The sequence below is a fragment of the Ovis canadensis genome, chromosome 21 (assembly GCF_042477335.2).
Source record: "Ovis canadensis isolate MfBH-ARS-UI-01 breed Bighorn chromosome 21, ARS-UI_OviCan_v2, whole genome shotgun sequence".
NCBI classification, from domain to species: Eukaryota; Metazoa; Chordata; class Mammalia; order Artiodactyla; family Bovidae; genus Ovis; species Ovis canadensis.
In genome coordinates, this window is record NC_091265.1 from 58,725,471 (window position 1) to 58,740,670 (window position 15,200).

At 56.7% G+C, this 15,200-nt stretch overlaps 1 protein-coding gene and 1 long non-coding RNA gene across 5 annotated transcripts in view; both read right to left on the reverse strand.

The window, feature by feature from the left end:
- The window catches only part of MACROD1 (mono-ADP ribosylhydrolase 1), a 154,280-nt gene that overhangs the window by 122,877 nt on the left and 16,203 nt on the right, over positions 1 to 15,200 (reverse strand). The gene's annotated exons all lie outside the window — the stretch shown is intronic.
- LOC138427004 (uncharacterized) lies at positions 8,242 to 9,714 on the reverse strand. Its single transcript, XR_011251861.1, has 2 exons — positions 9,650 to 9,714; positions 8,242 to 8,889 (listed from the first exon to the last, which is right to left on the reverse strand). It is a non-coding gene; the product is annotated as an uncharacterized lncRNA (long non-coding RNA).

A 15,200-nucleotide genomic window follows, 5' to 3' on the forward strand; every position in this document is an offset into this window, starting at 1 on the left:
GGTCTGAGTGGTCCTGAGCCCGTCCTCACAGGACAGCAAGCAGAGCAGGCAGGCCCCTTGCGGGACCGTGAGTTCTGGGTGGTGGAGGTGACAGGCTGGCAACGAAGAGCCCTGGTCACCCCATCATGTCTTCTGATAGCCCCTGGGGGACAGGCTGGTCTCCCCGGAGACCCAGGACTTCCCCTGCTGCAGCCCCGCTCCAGCCAAGCAGTTTCCAGACCTTTCCTTCGCAAAGAAATCTCAGGTCTCACGTATCACTGAGGTTATGGACATGAGCGGAGTAAGCCCCCAAATAGCTGCTCAGCCACTAAGGGACATCCTAAAGCCCAAGGCCCCTGCTGCTGGTACCCAGCTCCTCCTGGTCAGTCAGTTCAAGTAGGATAAAGGGTGGCTGCCATCCCATCTCTGCTCTTACCTGGCCACTACCAGGTTCCAGAAGCTTCTGTCCTCCTGCCCCTACTTCCCAGGAGGGGTCTCGGCCTCACCAAACATCCTGGAGAAGAAGCAACCAAACCTGGGAGGGCCCTAACAACCCCAATCCCACCCCGCACCCGAGTACAAGGCCCCAGACAGAGCCCCCGAAACGCTGCCTCCCAGGGGCTGGGAGGAGGTCGCGAATCACTTTCAGGCACCCCCGGCCCGCCCGCCTCCCCTCCCGTCCTCCGCAGCCCTCTTGTTCCCGGTCAGCACCGGCCTCTGCATGGCCCGCCGCCCCCAGGCCTGGCACCGGCACCTCTGAGGGACCCTCTCCTTCCGAGGCGGAGTAAATAGGCTCCCTCAAGCCACTAACTGACAGCACAAATGAAAACCCGGCGCTCCCCCCGCGGAGATTTACAGGGGACGTGAAATCTTATTTGCACCGCTGCCAAGCCTGGGACACGAAGAAATTATGCCGCGAGAAGAGGCCGGCCGGCTCCCCATGGAAGTGGCGGCACTGGAGATGGGCTTATTAAAAGCCGCAGTGGCCACATTTCAACCCGTTTCAGGTGGTAAGTAATTTACTGCCACCCAGAATTCAGTGACGGTTTTTTTTATCATTTTTATTTCCGTGATGCGGACCCAAGGGGCCCCTGCATGGGGGACAGCGGGTCTAAATGCTCCCTGCACCCCCAGGACTGCAAGGGAAATGGGGGAGCAGCGGCCTGGGAGGGGGCCTGGCAACCGACACCCCGATTCTCTCCAGGTGTTATACCAGGCTTGGCTCAGAATGTTGAGGAGGGCTGACTCTAAGATCCTCCCGACCCCACATTCAGGGTCTCAGTGATTCCCCCAAAGACCCTGCAGGCATTTTCTGAAGACAGCAATGGTAGTGTAAGTCCTGTGAGAGCAAACACCACCCCTCTCAGGACCGGTCTACCAACCACGCGATCAACAAGTCTTTATTGAGCACCTACTGTGTGCCAGGTCCCCAGACAGCAAGTGAGCAGGACCCTAAAGACCCCTCTCCCTATGGCTTGCACGCTCTGCTCACAGTGTTGAATAACGCTATGTGGTTGTGGTTGGTTGATTAAAATCCCCAAAAGGCACACAAGCTCTCAAAAGAAACATGGGGGGCTCTGGACGGAGGAGCAGGAGGAAGCGAGCCCACCTGATGGGACATCGGGTCTGCGCCAGGGGTCACAGCCATCCTCCCAGCTGGGACCTCCGCGTCACAGATGAGAAGGTTCAGCGCCACAGTGCCACTCACTGCTCTGCAGACGGTGCAGCCAGGGGCCTGCGCCCTCCCCTGCCACAGCCTGGACCCTCCCGGGGAAACACACGGCCTCACGGTCACAGAAAACCCGGGACAGGGAACCGTGCGGTCTGGGGCCCAAGGGGTCACAAGCCCTGAGCACCTTCTCAGCAGTGCTGGGTGGGGGAACTGTTTGACGCCTGCCGGCTTTGTGGGGATTAAGCCTATTACTGAGGCTCCGGGGGCTTATCCAACACCCTTTCTGAGGCCCCCTTTCTCCACCTGTTTTCAGATACTCGGGAAGACCAAGGGGAATCTTCAAAGCCCAGGCTGAGCCAAGAGCAGAAATTCTTTAATTAGCTTTCTCTTGGATCGGGGCCCTGGCGAATGGATTAGTTGTGGTGGGGCTAGAGAAAGGGATTGCAGTCCCTTAGAGCTGAGATTACAAGCCCGGGGTGAGGGGCCGAGGGCCCATCAGCAGGGATGGCAGCTCCCCAGGGGCTGGCAGATGGAACCTGTCACCGGGAAGCCGCAGGAGACATGCTCTCAGCGAGGCCTCGGTCCTCAGGAGCTGGCACGGAGAGACGCTTGGCACGGCCGGGCGGCACCCTGGGGTCTTACAATGGCTGTGTGTCCTCCCCGTGGGACGGCCCACATCTGGCACCTCATGATTGAGGGGGACTTCCATCTGTGAGAGGCAAGGCAGTGCGGCCCGATGGTGCCAGGCACCAGACATCTCTCACCGTGTTCCATCCTCGCTCATCTCTACTTTCAAGCAGGTAAACTGAGGCCCGGGCCTAAGGAGCTTGCCCAAGGCTATAGTGACAGAGGTCGTGTGTGAACCAGGTCCTAGGCCAGTTAAGGAGCCTGACTGGGATCTGTGAACTTGGAGAGAAAGGCACAGGCACAGGCCAGCCCCCACCAGATATCGCTGCAGGGAGGTAAGCCTCCTGAGGCAGGCCTCCTCCAGGAAGTCTTCCCTGACCAATCCCCATTACCTTGGATCCCCTTAGTTAGACTCATACCCTGTGCTGTGCCCACTGCTCCCACTCTACACTGAGTGTCTTTTAGAGGCAAGGGCTGGGCCTCCCTCATTTCATACTCTCGAATGAAGGGAGGTGGGCTGTGCCCTCCTCCATCCAGGATGGAGGTCCAGAAAAGGGAAGGCTCGCAGGAGGCTGGGCCTTGGGGGCTGGAGGACAGGAAGGAGGGAGCCACAAGGGGAGGCTGCCTGGGACCCCAGGAGCCTAGGAGCTCCAGGCTCAGGTCTCCCCCAGGCCGGTGCTCTCCTGGCTGGACAGAAGGGGCAGGATGATTCAAGGACTTGGAGACCCAGATTCCCCAGGACTGAAGCCCTTTGAAGTAAGACTTGTGCTCTCCCTTGAGCTCTGCATCAAAGGCAGCTCTGCTGTGGGCTTTGCAGATAAGGGCCGCCCTCTTGGGGCAGGCAGAAAAAGGGCGACTGGGCTTCCAGGAGCAGCCGCCAACCACCCCAGCCTCCTTCTGCCTTCCCTGCTCCTGGGGGAAAAAAGCTGAGACACCCCCAGGGAGCCACCTCAGGCCTCTGTCTGGGATGCTCCCTCCACCCCTCTTCCTGACCCTCCTGACAGGTCTGCCTCCAGGGTCACATCTTTGCAGGCGACGGTGTAGCTCCCCAGGGTGTCCAGTTGCCTGGAACCACATCTCTGTTGCTTGTCCTTGCAGCCTCAGAGCCCAGCACCTGCTCAACGAATGGACAGCTGTGCTATGGAGCAGGTGGGAGGTCGGGGCAGGCTGCTGGAGGAAATGACATCCAAGCCGGGACCTGGAGCATGAATGACCAGAGTCAGACGCATGAAAATGGGAAGAGAGGGTGCAATGGTTAGGAGGTGAGGGGCCCCAAATCATTCAGGTGGTCTGGACTGGAGAGAGTCAGAGAGGGAGCCAGAGATGGCAGGAAGGGGGCTTCCCCGAGGGCTCAGTGGTAAGGGATCCACCTGCCAGGGCAGGAGACACAGGCTCAACCCCTGGTTCAGGAAGATGTGACAGCTGCTGAGCCCATGCTCCACAGCTGCTGAGCCTGCGTGCCCGAGGGCCCACGCTCCTCAGCAAGAGCCGGCGCCGCAGCGAGAAATTCACACGCCGCAGCTAGAGAGCGGCTCCCACTTGCTGCAACTAGAGAAAAGCCTAGCAGTCATGGAGACCCAGCACAGCCATAAATAAATAAATAAATAAATCCATTTTTTAAAGAAAGAAATGGCCGGAGAGATTCTGAGGCCAGATGATGTGGTGCACCCGTCACGACGCCCAGAGAGTCAAGGCCACTATCTGAGCAAGACTTCCCTAAATCAAGGATCCCAGGGATGGAGGAAGAAGCTGTGATGCGAGCCAGGGCTGCCCAACACTGAGGGCCCCGTCTCCCCTGTGGCCTCGACGAATACCCTCTCCCCCTAGTTGTGCAGCGCAGCTCCAGCACCAGCCATGAGTTTGCAGAGAGGGCGGAAACCCAGAGGCACTGCCCAGCAGGAAGCGGCATCCACCCCATAAGAGGCCAGGCCCAGAAAGACCACGGCCAAGGGAGCTGAGCGTGGGAATGAGGCCGGGCGCCAATCCCCCCAGGAGCATCTCCAGCGGTGGGCGTGGCAAACTGGGGGTCACAAGGGCAGCAGTGGTCCTGCTGAGACTCCCTGTGAGCAAAGAGAAGGTCTCCGTGCTTTCTGGGACAAAGCAAGTCTTTCCAAGACTTGCGCCGGCCATGCGAGCCACAGGGGTGGGTCCAGCAAAGGCCGGTTTTCTGCTGCTTTTCCCTCCTCCAGGGACCAAACCTGCGCGTATCGGCAATTCCAGCCTCCGCCTCTTCTCCAGCCGTGGAAAGTGATATGTCTTATTGCAATTAGCCTTTTCCTGATTCCTGGCGAAGTTCTGCATCTTTTCACTTGTTTACTGGCCATTTGTTTTTCTCTGACTGGGAATTGCCTGTCCACATCTTTTGCTCATTTTTCTTATTGATGTGTAGGAGCTCTTTGCACATCAAGAGAGGAGCAGAGAAGCAGCCTTCTCCTGGGGCAGACCCTCAGGGCTTCCCTTAAGGGTCCTGGGCCCAGGAAAGGGAGGAGGACTTGAAGGGGGGGGTCCCACTGCATCTGTACACCTCATCCAGCTCCCGGCGGACCAACTCTGCTCGGAGACGAAGCACCTTCTGCAGGTGGGAGCCCCTGCCAGGCTGGCATTGCAGCTGGCAAAACCCAGAGGATTGATTTTTTTTTTTTACTACACTGCCCCGTGGCTGGCGAGGTGCCCTGGATGGCACCCGAGAGGAGGCAGCTGGTATAGAGGGATGTCAAGGAAGAAGCGATAACTATCAGTAGCCAGCCCAGTTCAGTGGGAACCAGTTGACAAAGGGGTCAGGCCCTGAAGCCTCAGGCCGACCCTCCCGACAGAATTCCAGGGCCCTCTCTGGTGCACACCATCCCTGCCCCGCTTCCAGCTATGTGTGTGTACATGTTCAGTCGCTCAGTCATGTCCAACTCTTTGCAATCCATGGACTGTAGCCCACCAGGCTCCTCTGTCCATGGAATTTTCAGGCAAGAATACTAGAGCAAGTTGCCAGTACTGGCACCACAGCTGCTGAGCCTGTGTGCCCTAGGGCCCATGCTCCTCAACAAGAGAAGGCACTGCAATGAGAAATTCACACACCTCGACTAGAGAGCGGCTCCCACTTGCTGCAACTAGAGAAAAAGCCTACGCAGCGACAAAGACCCAGCACAGCCATAAATAAATAAATAAAATCATTTTTTTTTAAAGAAATGGCAGGAGAGATTCTGAGGCCTGGGTGTGTACCAGTCACTTCCCCAGCAAGTTGCTAGAGGATCTTCTTGATCCAGGGATCAAACCTGCATCCCTTGCACTGGCAGGCAGATTCTTTACCACTACACCACCAGAGAAGCCCCTTCCAGCCAAGACAGTCAACAAAGAGTGACCCAGGCGTGGACAGAGTTGAGCCCTGGCCCTTCACCCTCGGCCACCTGACCTTTCAGGGCCAGAAGCAACCCTGTGGTTCACTCCCCTCCAGCACTTTCCGTATTTCAGCGGACAAACATAGCAGGCCATAAAACTGATTTCCAAAGTCTATAAAGGCGATAACATTTAGCCCGGAAGAATAAAGTCCCTCCTTCCCAGGGGTAACGGCTGCCAAGAGCCCTGGCAGGGCCCTTTCTGTAGCTGGGGTGGCAGGCACCGGGACCAGCCTGCAGACATCCCTATACCAGGTGGCAAACGACCACCCGGGTTTGCGCCTGGGAGGCTGCAAACCTCCTGCTCACCTTTACCCTGACGGCCCCCAAAACCAGAGAGAGCGCACCGGCACCCTGGGGCCACCCCTCTCCCACCTGTCACTAAGCTTCCGGCAGAAGAGCCAGACCACAGATTGCAGGCCACCGTCCTGGTGCCGGCCAAGGCCACCCCTCTGCTCTGCGCCATGCTTGGGTGAACCTCCCAGGAGGACAAAGCTGCCACAACCTCCACGTAAGAGAAGGGGGATGGGGTGCCCTAACCTCCCCCAAGCTCTCCAAACACCCCATCCTGGGCTGACGCCGTGCGCACTCACAGACACCTAGAACTACATGGGGTTACCATGGGCCCACTGCCCTCACTCACTCACTCATTCAAGGGTGACGTGACCCAGTGGAAAGTACCCAGGATCTGGTTCAAGCTTCCTGGCTGGAGATTAGTCACCAGCTTTCCAGGCTGAAAAGCGACCCGCCAGGTCATTGTTACGCTGATTACCCTGGTCAGCTGGACCAGCAGAGGACCATGGTCTGGAGCTGTGGGGCAGGAGGCTGGGCCAGGATGAGGGCAAAGTGCCAGGGGCAGGCCTGCCAGCCAGAGGGGAGGGAGCCTGTCTGGAGACAGGGGGATAGACAAAATGACCCCAATAAGTCCTTTCCATGCAAGGATGAAACAGGGTCAGGAGACGAGGCTTCCAGGCCCTATTTTTTTTAATGCCACCCTCGGGACAAATCTATGTGCAGCCAACAGATCCACATGCAAGGGTGAAGGAGGGACCCCTCCCAGGGCTGTGGGGACCTCACTCCTCCTCCTTCTCCAGGGTTAAAGCACATTACGATATGGAATTAGTTACGGGCTCAGCCTCCAGCTTCACCACAAAGAGGTGGAGAGAAATAAGGCTCTTCTCATCAAGGATGCCCCCCCGCAACGGGGCCCCCAGAGTACCTGTGGGAACACGTGAGGTGCGCAGACGGGGTGCCAGCTCCGGGGGCTCTCCAGGCTGGCTGTGGGGCTGAGAGGTGGCATTTGCATGGAGAGCCTCTGGCTCTGGAATGTATGCAGCTGCCTGGGTGTAATTCCTAAGGCGAGACGAATCTCCAGGCCACTTTTCTCAGCAGGAACAAGTCCTTCCTTCAAATCGATGGTGACACATTTTTAAACTCCGATATTAAGGAGGGAAAGATTTTGCCGGCCCCCTGGGGGCAACCCTTATTAGTCACTGGCTCATCTGAGAGAAATCACACTGGCAGACCCAGTGCGCCTACGCGAGGCAAGAGGCCCAGAGGCCAGGCCGCTGACAGGGAATGGAAGGCGACAAATAAGAGGGCAGAGGGTCCTCCCAAGTCGGGAGCAAAGCTGCAAGGGGGGGTGCACTTAGAGACGGGGTCTGGAGCAAGGGGTGAAGCAACCGTAGGCAGATAAAGAATAGCTGGCAAGGGTGGCAGAAGGAGAGGAGAAAGTAGGAGAAAGAGGCATGAAGCTGAAATACAGGTAGATTTCCAAGTTTAGAGTCACAGAACCAAAATCTTATTTCCCATTTTGCTATGGCTGCCAGGAAGCTCAAAGCCATTTTCCTTCTTAAAAAATGTATTTATGATTTATTTTTGGTGGTGCTAGGTCTTCACTGCTGCCCTTGTTGTACAACTTTCTCTAGTTGTAGCTAGCGGAGGCTACTCTTCATTGCCGTGCACGGACTTCTCATTGCGGTGGATTCTCTTGTTGCAAAGTGTGGGCTCTAGGACACGCGGGCCTCAGCAGCCATGGGACATGGTCTTTAGCTGCTCTGCGGCATGTGGAATCTTCCCAGACCAGGGATCGAATCCATGTTTCCTGCATCGGCAGGTGGATTCTTAACCACTGGACCACCAGGGAGGTTCATGGCCACTTTTCGTACACAGTAGAAATAGAGTTGTTACAGAGGCCTAGTTTTGAGGTGTCTTCTGGATGGGGCCAAGGTAAATACCAGGAGCCAAGCTGCCCAAGCAGCCACCAAGAGCATAAAATACAAGGGCAGGTATGAACCGTGGGCCCTGGTTCGAGCAGGCACCAGCATTCCACGGGCTGAGAAGACCCGGGAACGAGGCAAGAGGCTGGCAGGTCAGACAGCACGTGCCAAGAGCATTCAGGCCAGAGGGTTCCAGGTGTGGCCAGGAGCACAGGGCACATTTCTATCAATGCCCAGGCCAGCATCCTCCTTGTCACTTCTTTTTATTCCTGTTTTAATGGTTCCTCGGTTTTATTATACCTGTTTTTCAGTGGAAATAGGTAGCTTAAACATTCTTAAAAAAAAAAATCAATTCCAGTTCAAACGCCTACTTGCTCGGCGGTAACAGTCACCATTTATTGAGTTCCAATGACTTGCCAGGTATTTGCATGCATCTCCATCCCCCAAACCACCTTCAGAGAGGGCGTCACTCTCCCGGGTTTACAGACGAGGAAACCGAGGCTCAGAGGGGAGGCGTATGCTGCGCAAGGTCACAGGGGCTTGAAACCAGCTGCGGCAGCCCTAGTCCCTGGCGTGTCCCCACTCCCACCCCGAGCCCCAGAGCCCAGCACCCTGCTCCACGAACCAAACAGGGCTTCCATCTGCCTTGTTAGGAGGGAGACGAGGCTGAGTCAAGGTCAAAGCTGGGGAGGCTGAGAGGTGGTCAGTGATCCACAGAGTTCCATCACCCCCCACCCCAGCCCTGCCTGCATTACTCTGGTCCCTTCTCTGCCAAACCCCAAGGCTTCAGCTGGAACCACCCCAGCTTCCCGTGACCCGTGAGCCTCACCAGCAGGTTCTCCGCCGGCTGCCAGGCTGGCCTTAGTGCCTTTGACGGAGCTGTAAAGCTCCCGTCGCAAATGTCAATTCTGGGCCATTTGCTTCGCAGATTTCAATGTTCCTGTTTCTCCTCAACAAGGCAGCTCTTGCTTCTCAAAAGGGATGTGGCGTTTGATGATGTTTAAACCTACGTGAAATACAGCCAGGCGGCGACAATGAAACAGACGCGGGCCCCTGCCGGCAGGGGGACGGCTGACTGCCGGGCCTCTCTCTTCCCACACGCTCCGCAGCAGCCACCGCAGCTCAGCTCCTATTTTTACAGCAATTACAATGTCCGAAGAGGGGGAGGAAGCGGCAATGCGGAGGAGGAGGGTGGGTACCACTGTACAAGGACCACTTGTTGCCTTTGGGTGTGGGTGATCTGATGGGGATTCAACGAACGAAAGCAGGTGATGCCAACCGGCCATGCCCACCCCTTGCCGCCACCCTCTCGGGGCCACCCAGCCCCACTGGGGCCACCCAGGTCCACAACCAAGTACGTGATCTCCCCCGGGAGCTACAGCCCAAGCTCCTGGCTTCCAAGTCCTCACTGGCTTCGGACACTTCCGCAAGGACATAAAAAGCTGCAGTCCCTCCCCTGCCCAGTAAGCAAGGCAGGGGAGCCCCTCCTCCACGGCTGTGCCCAGTGGGCAGGACTGCTTCCACCCAACAGCCCTCGCCGAGATGCATCGTTAGTTCCCGTCCTTTTCTGTCCCCTCTGGGGACGTGCTCTGCAGATATTCTCAGGCGCCCCGCCTCCACAGATGGGCACCAGCCATGTGCCCGCCCTGTCCACGGATGGAGACCTGGGGTCAGTGGGCCCTGCCGCTGCCCTCCAGGGGCTCCAGTCTAGTGGGTGGTACAGTGAGATGCTTCTCTCGCAAGAACAGTACTCAGCATTTACTCACCCCTCCAGTGCCCAAGGCACTTTCTCCTCTCAGTCTTCCCCTGGGGTGCACACTGGAAACAGACCTGGAGGAGCAGCAGGTGGAAGCAGATTTTATCCCAGTCTTTCGATATTTTGTGAGCAGCCTCCAAGGACAGCCAGTGCTGCACCTGTGGGGGCCCTCCAGGCCTGCCCCCACCCCCACTAGGACAGCTGCACCCTTTCTATCAGTGATAAATCAAGACTGTGGGGCGGCGGGGGGTGGAGTGTAATTTCCCTGGTGGTCCAATGGTTGGGACTCCTTGCTTTCACTGATGGGGTGAGGGTTCAATTCTTGGTTGGGGAACTAAGATCCCACAGGTTGCTCGGTGTGGTCAAAAAAATAATAATAAGATTGCAGGGAAAGGGAACCAGTGATGGGGTCACTGCTGCCAGCAGGGCCTGAGAAAACATCAGCACAAATAATTTACAAAGTAACTAAATGAGCCCCAAAGGTGAGCTTCTGAAATGCAAGAAGACCCCAAGGAGGAGAGAGGAGGGGAGGTGGCTTCAGTTCTTCCAGTTCAGCAGAGTCCGCCAAGTGCTAAAAAGAGAGCTTCAGTCAACACTCCACCCCACCCCCGGGAAGGGGACAGCCCCCGGCCAGGGCTGTTCCCATGTGACACACACCAGTCCCAACAAAAACAGAGCAGAGGGGAGGGGGGCCAGCCCACCTGCCCTGCGTGTTCATGGTCCAGAGACCCCAAGTCCTTCCTGGCAGTCAGGAAGGGCCCTCCTCAGCTGCCTTGGGCCCAGCAAGTGCTCAGCCCACCACAGGGAGGCCAGGAAGGTGCTGGTGCACAGCAGGCCCGGCTCCACGGAAGCCGCCACTGCAGCGGGCACAGAGCCGGCACTTCCTGGGCTTCCTCTATCCCAGACGTCACCATGCTGAGTGCCCCCTACAAACTGTCTCCTTTCAAACTCACAACAATCCAGGACACCCGGTCCTGGAACACTTATATCCCCATTTCACAGAAAGAAAACTGAGGCTCAGAAAGGTGAAGGAGCTTGCCTGAAGCCACACAGCCGGTGCACAGTGGAGCCAGGACTCATGCCCAGGACTCTCCAACCGCAATGTCCTGAGTTGGAGACTCCAGAGCTAATGGGGCTGTCTAGAGAGTGGGACATAAGAGGGCGGGGGGCAGGGGTGGGGGCGCTGCGTCCTCTGACTCTCTTCTAGGTCATACTCATTCTAAGGGCTGATGCTGAAGCTGAAGCTCCAATAATTTGGCCACCTGATTGCAAAGAGCCGACTCATTGGAAAAGAGCCTGAAGCTGGGAAAGACTGAAGGCAAAAGGAGAAGGGGGCAGCAGAGGATGAGATGGTTAGATAGCATCACTGACTTAATCAACATGAGTCTGAGCAAACTCTGGGAGATAGTGGAGGACAGAGGAGCCTGGCATGCTACAGTCTATGGGGTCTTAAAGAATCAGGCACAATTCAACAACTGAATAACAACATATCCTAAAGGCCACCCCAAGCTGGGACCAGGCCAGGTCTCACCCAGGAGCCCCCAAAGTCAGACTCTGACATGTGTGTGAGCCCACCCTAGGGGTCTGGTGAAAGCGTGAAAGCGTTAGTTGCTCAGTCATATCCGACTCTGAGACTCCATGGACTGTAACCCGCCAGGGTCTTCTGTCCATGGGATTTGATGGCTTACAGTGAACAGTGTGGGATTCGTGATCTCTGAAGAAGATCTGGTTTCGGGACCAGGGACCAGCTCTTGATCACTCAAGAGCTTCTGTGTAGCAGAGTTTTATTAAAGTAAAAAAGGGACACAGAAAGCTTCTGACACAGACATCAGAAAGGGGATGGAGAGTGCCCCCTGCTAGTTTCAGCAAGCTGTTTTACGTCTGTTAGAAAGCTATTAATCAGATAAGAGAGACACCTCAAGGCTGAGGGAGTTTCCCCAGGCCCCTCTCCCACAATACGCATTTTTGAGAGAGGATGGCATGAGGCGTGTCATCCCCCAGCCGTGAAACAATTGATATGAATACTGGTTTGTGGAGCTATTATCAGCCCAAGGTTTGAGAAAAGGAAAAAAGTTAGTCCTAGGTGGAACCATTTTGAAGAAAGGCAAATTCCAAAGCAAATACATAGCTTAAGAAAAACATTTCCATAAGGAAAAAAACAAAACAAAACATGCATCGGTTAGCTCAAGGTTTGAGAAAAGTTACGTTCAGGTGGAACCAGGTGTCGTTATAGCAACACAGAATTTTACGAGACACTTGCAGCCTATTTCCTCCATTTGGAGACCCTTGGCCTTCCTGCCCGTTACCCTCTCAGATTCTCTAGGCAAGAATACTGGGGTGGGTTGCCATTCTCTTCTCGAGGGGACTTCTCGACCCAGGGATCGAACTCGAGTCTCCTGCACTGCAGGCAGATTCTTGACCATCTGAACCACCAGCGAAGCCCACCGGTCTAGAGAAAACAGATTCATCTCAACATCCCTGCAAACAGCACTGTCTGCAGAGCTGCCTGTTGAGAGACAGGGAAGAGGCCCCCAGTTTCCAGAGGGACCTCTGGCTCTCACAGCCGCTTCACCTCCTAGGGACACAGGGCACCCATGCGTTAAATGGCAGGCAAGCCACAGCCTCCTGGGGAGGCCCAAAGTTGACCGGGCAGCCCTTTGCCAAGGCGCTGGCGGATCATTCGGGGAGAGCGAGCCAAGGCCTGCAGATCCAGCCCTTTTCATGCTTGGCCAATTTAATGGTCCCCATTAATTTCAAAACACACACATTCCCACAAGCTCCGGCCTCCTCAGCTCAGTGCCCAAGGTGGAGAGCACGCTGGGGACACAGACGGGCACACAGGTGTGGGTGAGGCCAGGCGTCCTCAAGGACAAGAGGAGCCGGGAGGAAGAGGCTTGGGGCCCCTCGGCAGGGGGTGGTGGGCAGCGGAGCCCTGCCCCCACCCCTATTTCCTGACCAATTGCTCCTGGTGATGGGGAGAAAAAGACGCAGGAGGACGGGCATGCTAAAGAGTGACCCTGAGCAGGTCACTGTCCCTCTCTGGGTTTCCCTACGACAGTCTTGGCGGCAGGCCAAGGTCACTGAGCCTCACACTGAGCCAGGAACCTCACCAGCAGCATCCTCACCTACACGAGGCTTTAGTCCCTTCCCGCCGACTTCTACGACCAGAGGGGCTGCGCAGGGCCTGGGCTGGGGCAGCTGACGTCCCCGCAGCCCAGGGGGGAAATCACTGGTTCCTCTGGTCCCTCCTGCTGTCACACCAACTCTCAAGGACATGCAGTCACTCATTCACTCAACAAACGTTTACTGAGTCTCAGCACAAAGAGTCAACCGGTCCAAGGTCCACAGCCCACCATCACGTTCCCTCTGGAAAGACAGAACAATCTGACCGTTAAAGGGAAACTTGGCAGAAGAGCTTGGGGGGAAAGGACCTGCCGGGATCCTGAAGTCCTGCCCGTTGGCCAGAGCTTGGCTCACTGGACCAGGCCCTGCGAGCCCTCGAGGGAATCTCAATAATTCAGGAGAGATCCATCATTTATGAATTTACGTAACCGCTTCTCGACCTTGTGGAAACGAGCCGCCCTCCTCCTGCAGTGGTGGAAATCAGGCCTTGGCACTGTCTCCAGTGTCCTGGGCTTTCTAATGTGGGGGAGGGGGCTACCTGCAGTCCATGCCTCTCTGTTGGCCACTCAGCCCCTCACCCCTAGACTGGACCCAAAGGGAGCTTCTGAAAATGCAAGTTTGATGACGTCCCTCTCAAACCCCAAGATCGAAAGATGAGGGTTTAATTCCTGGCTCGGCCTTTTTACCAAGCGCTGCGTCCCACGCGTGCCTCCGTCTCCTCGTCTGTAAGCTGGGGGAACACGAGTGCCAGCCTCAGAAATGAGATGATATGTGCAGTGTGGGGGCAGCCCCCGGCCCAGGGGGAACAGGCAAAGGCTCACTGCCTCCAGCCCAGAAGCAGGGCTTGGCGGGGGGCGCTCGGGGCAGGCACTGGGCCACAGGACAGGGAAGCCACAGGAGTTGCAGCCCACCACAAGGCCTCGAGGGGCCAATGAACCCGGATCCTTCTTTGCTGCACTGACCACCCACCACGCCCCATTTCTGCCCCACTTCTCTACGTCCCTGCAGGGAGGACAGATGACAACACACCCAACCTGGGGGCTCAGATTTTCAAACCAGAAAAGAAAAAGGGACAAAGAGAAGGTCGTCCTAGCTACTCTTTAAAAAGGTGTGTGTGTGGGGAAGCACTTCCTGGAGGCTCTGGAGTCTGGCAAACCTCCCCTATCTGTGCCACTCCTGTTTAACTGTGTGGCATCAGGCAAGTGGCTTCAAGTCTCTGAACCTCCAGCTTCTCATCAACACCATGGGGCTGATATAATAAAACCAAGAGGCCAGGAGACGTAGCATGGGGTATGGATATACCAGCGGAAGAAACCCTCAGCTCAGAACCCACCGTGGCTCATTCCTAGCCCCCAGAGTTTCCTCTGAGTCCCACCTCCTCACCCCTCCCTGCAAGTGCTCTCCCTTTCTCCCCTTGTTATATCCTTATCTGACTTCTGACTCAGATCCCCACTTCTCAGCTCAAGCGCCGCCTCCTCCAGGCAGCCTTCCAGGTTGCCTTCCACCCCTGCAGGTGTGACTCCCATCCCTCAAACTCTGCTATCTGTTTCCATTCCATTCGCACGTTCCACTCTGTATTTGAGGACTGAGATTGAGTCTTTCGTAGCCCAGGGCTTACCCCAGTGCCTGGTATACAACAGGCCTGCCGTGTCTGTCTGCTGAATGAGTGAATGAAAAGCTACACAGGAGTTCAAATTCCAGCTCGGTCACCTGCCCAGCTGGGGCATGTTATCTCGTCCTCTGAGCCTCAGTTTGATCACTGAAGATGGGGATCATCCCCTGCTTTGTGGGGATGCCAAGCGGTCAACATGGAGGGTGAGGCCTGTCTCACCTGCGCTCCCCAGGGGCCAGGGCCCAGTGAGGTCTCCAAGGCTCACAGGTTCCTGCCTGCCCTCCATGCCCACCGCGGGGAAGTTGCTGCTGAAGGCGGGCGGCTGCGGAGGCCAGGCTGGCCGGCAAGCCTCAGCAAACACATTTAAATCTGAAGTGACAGATAAAGCGATTTACGGCGACAGTTTAGCGTCAGATCACTTCCCACAAGGCAGTCGGCATCCCTCAGCCCCCCTGCTTGCTAGTCCATCAAGGCGGTCTCTAAATCACTGGCTCGGAGCGGTGGCCCAGGGACAGCCGGGGGCCGGGCTCCTCCGGGCCCTCCAGACAGCAGCAGGAATGAAGGGAGGGCTCTGGCTGGCTTGGGGGGAGGAGGGTGATGGAAGCAGCTGGCAAATTCTCACAAATCAAAGCCCCAAGACTTAAGGAAACAGAGCACCACTTCATGCCTTATTTTAAATAAATAAGCAGCTTAAAAACCTCCCAGAGCGGCCAGCTTGTCGCTCTGAAACATGGCTTCCCACCCGTTCCGCAGGGCCCAGGGCCCGCGTGCCTGGGCCCCTCAAAGGCTCCCCTGACCCCCTGCGCCTCCCGCCACCTCCTTGCAG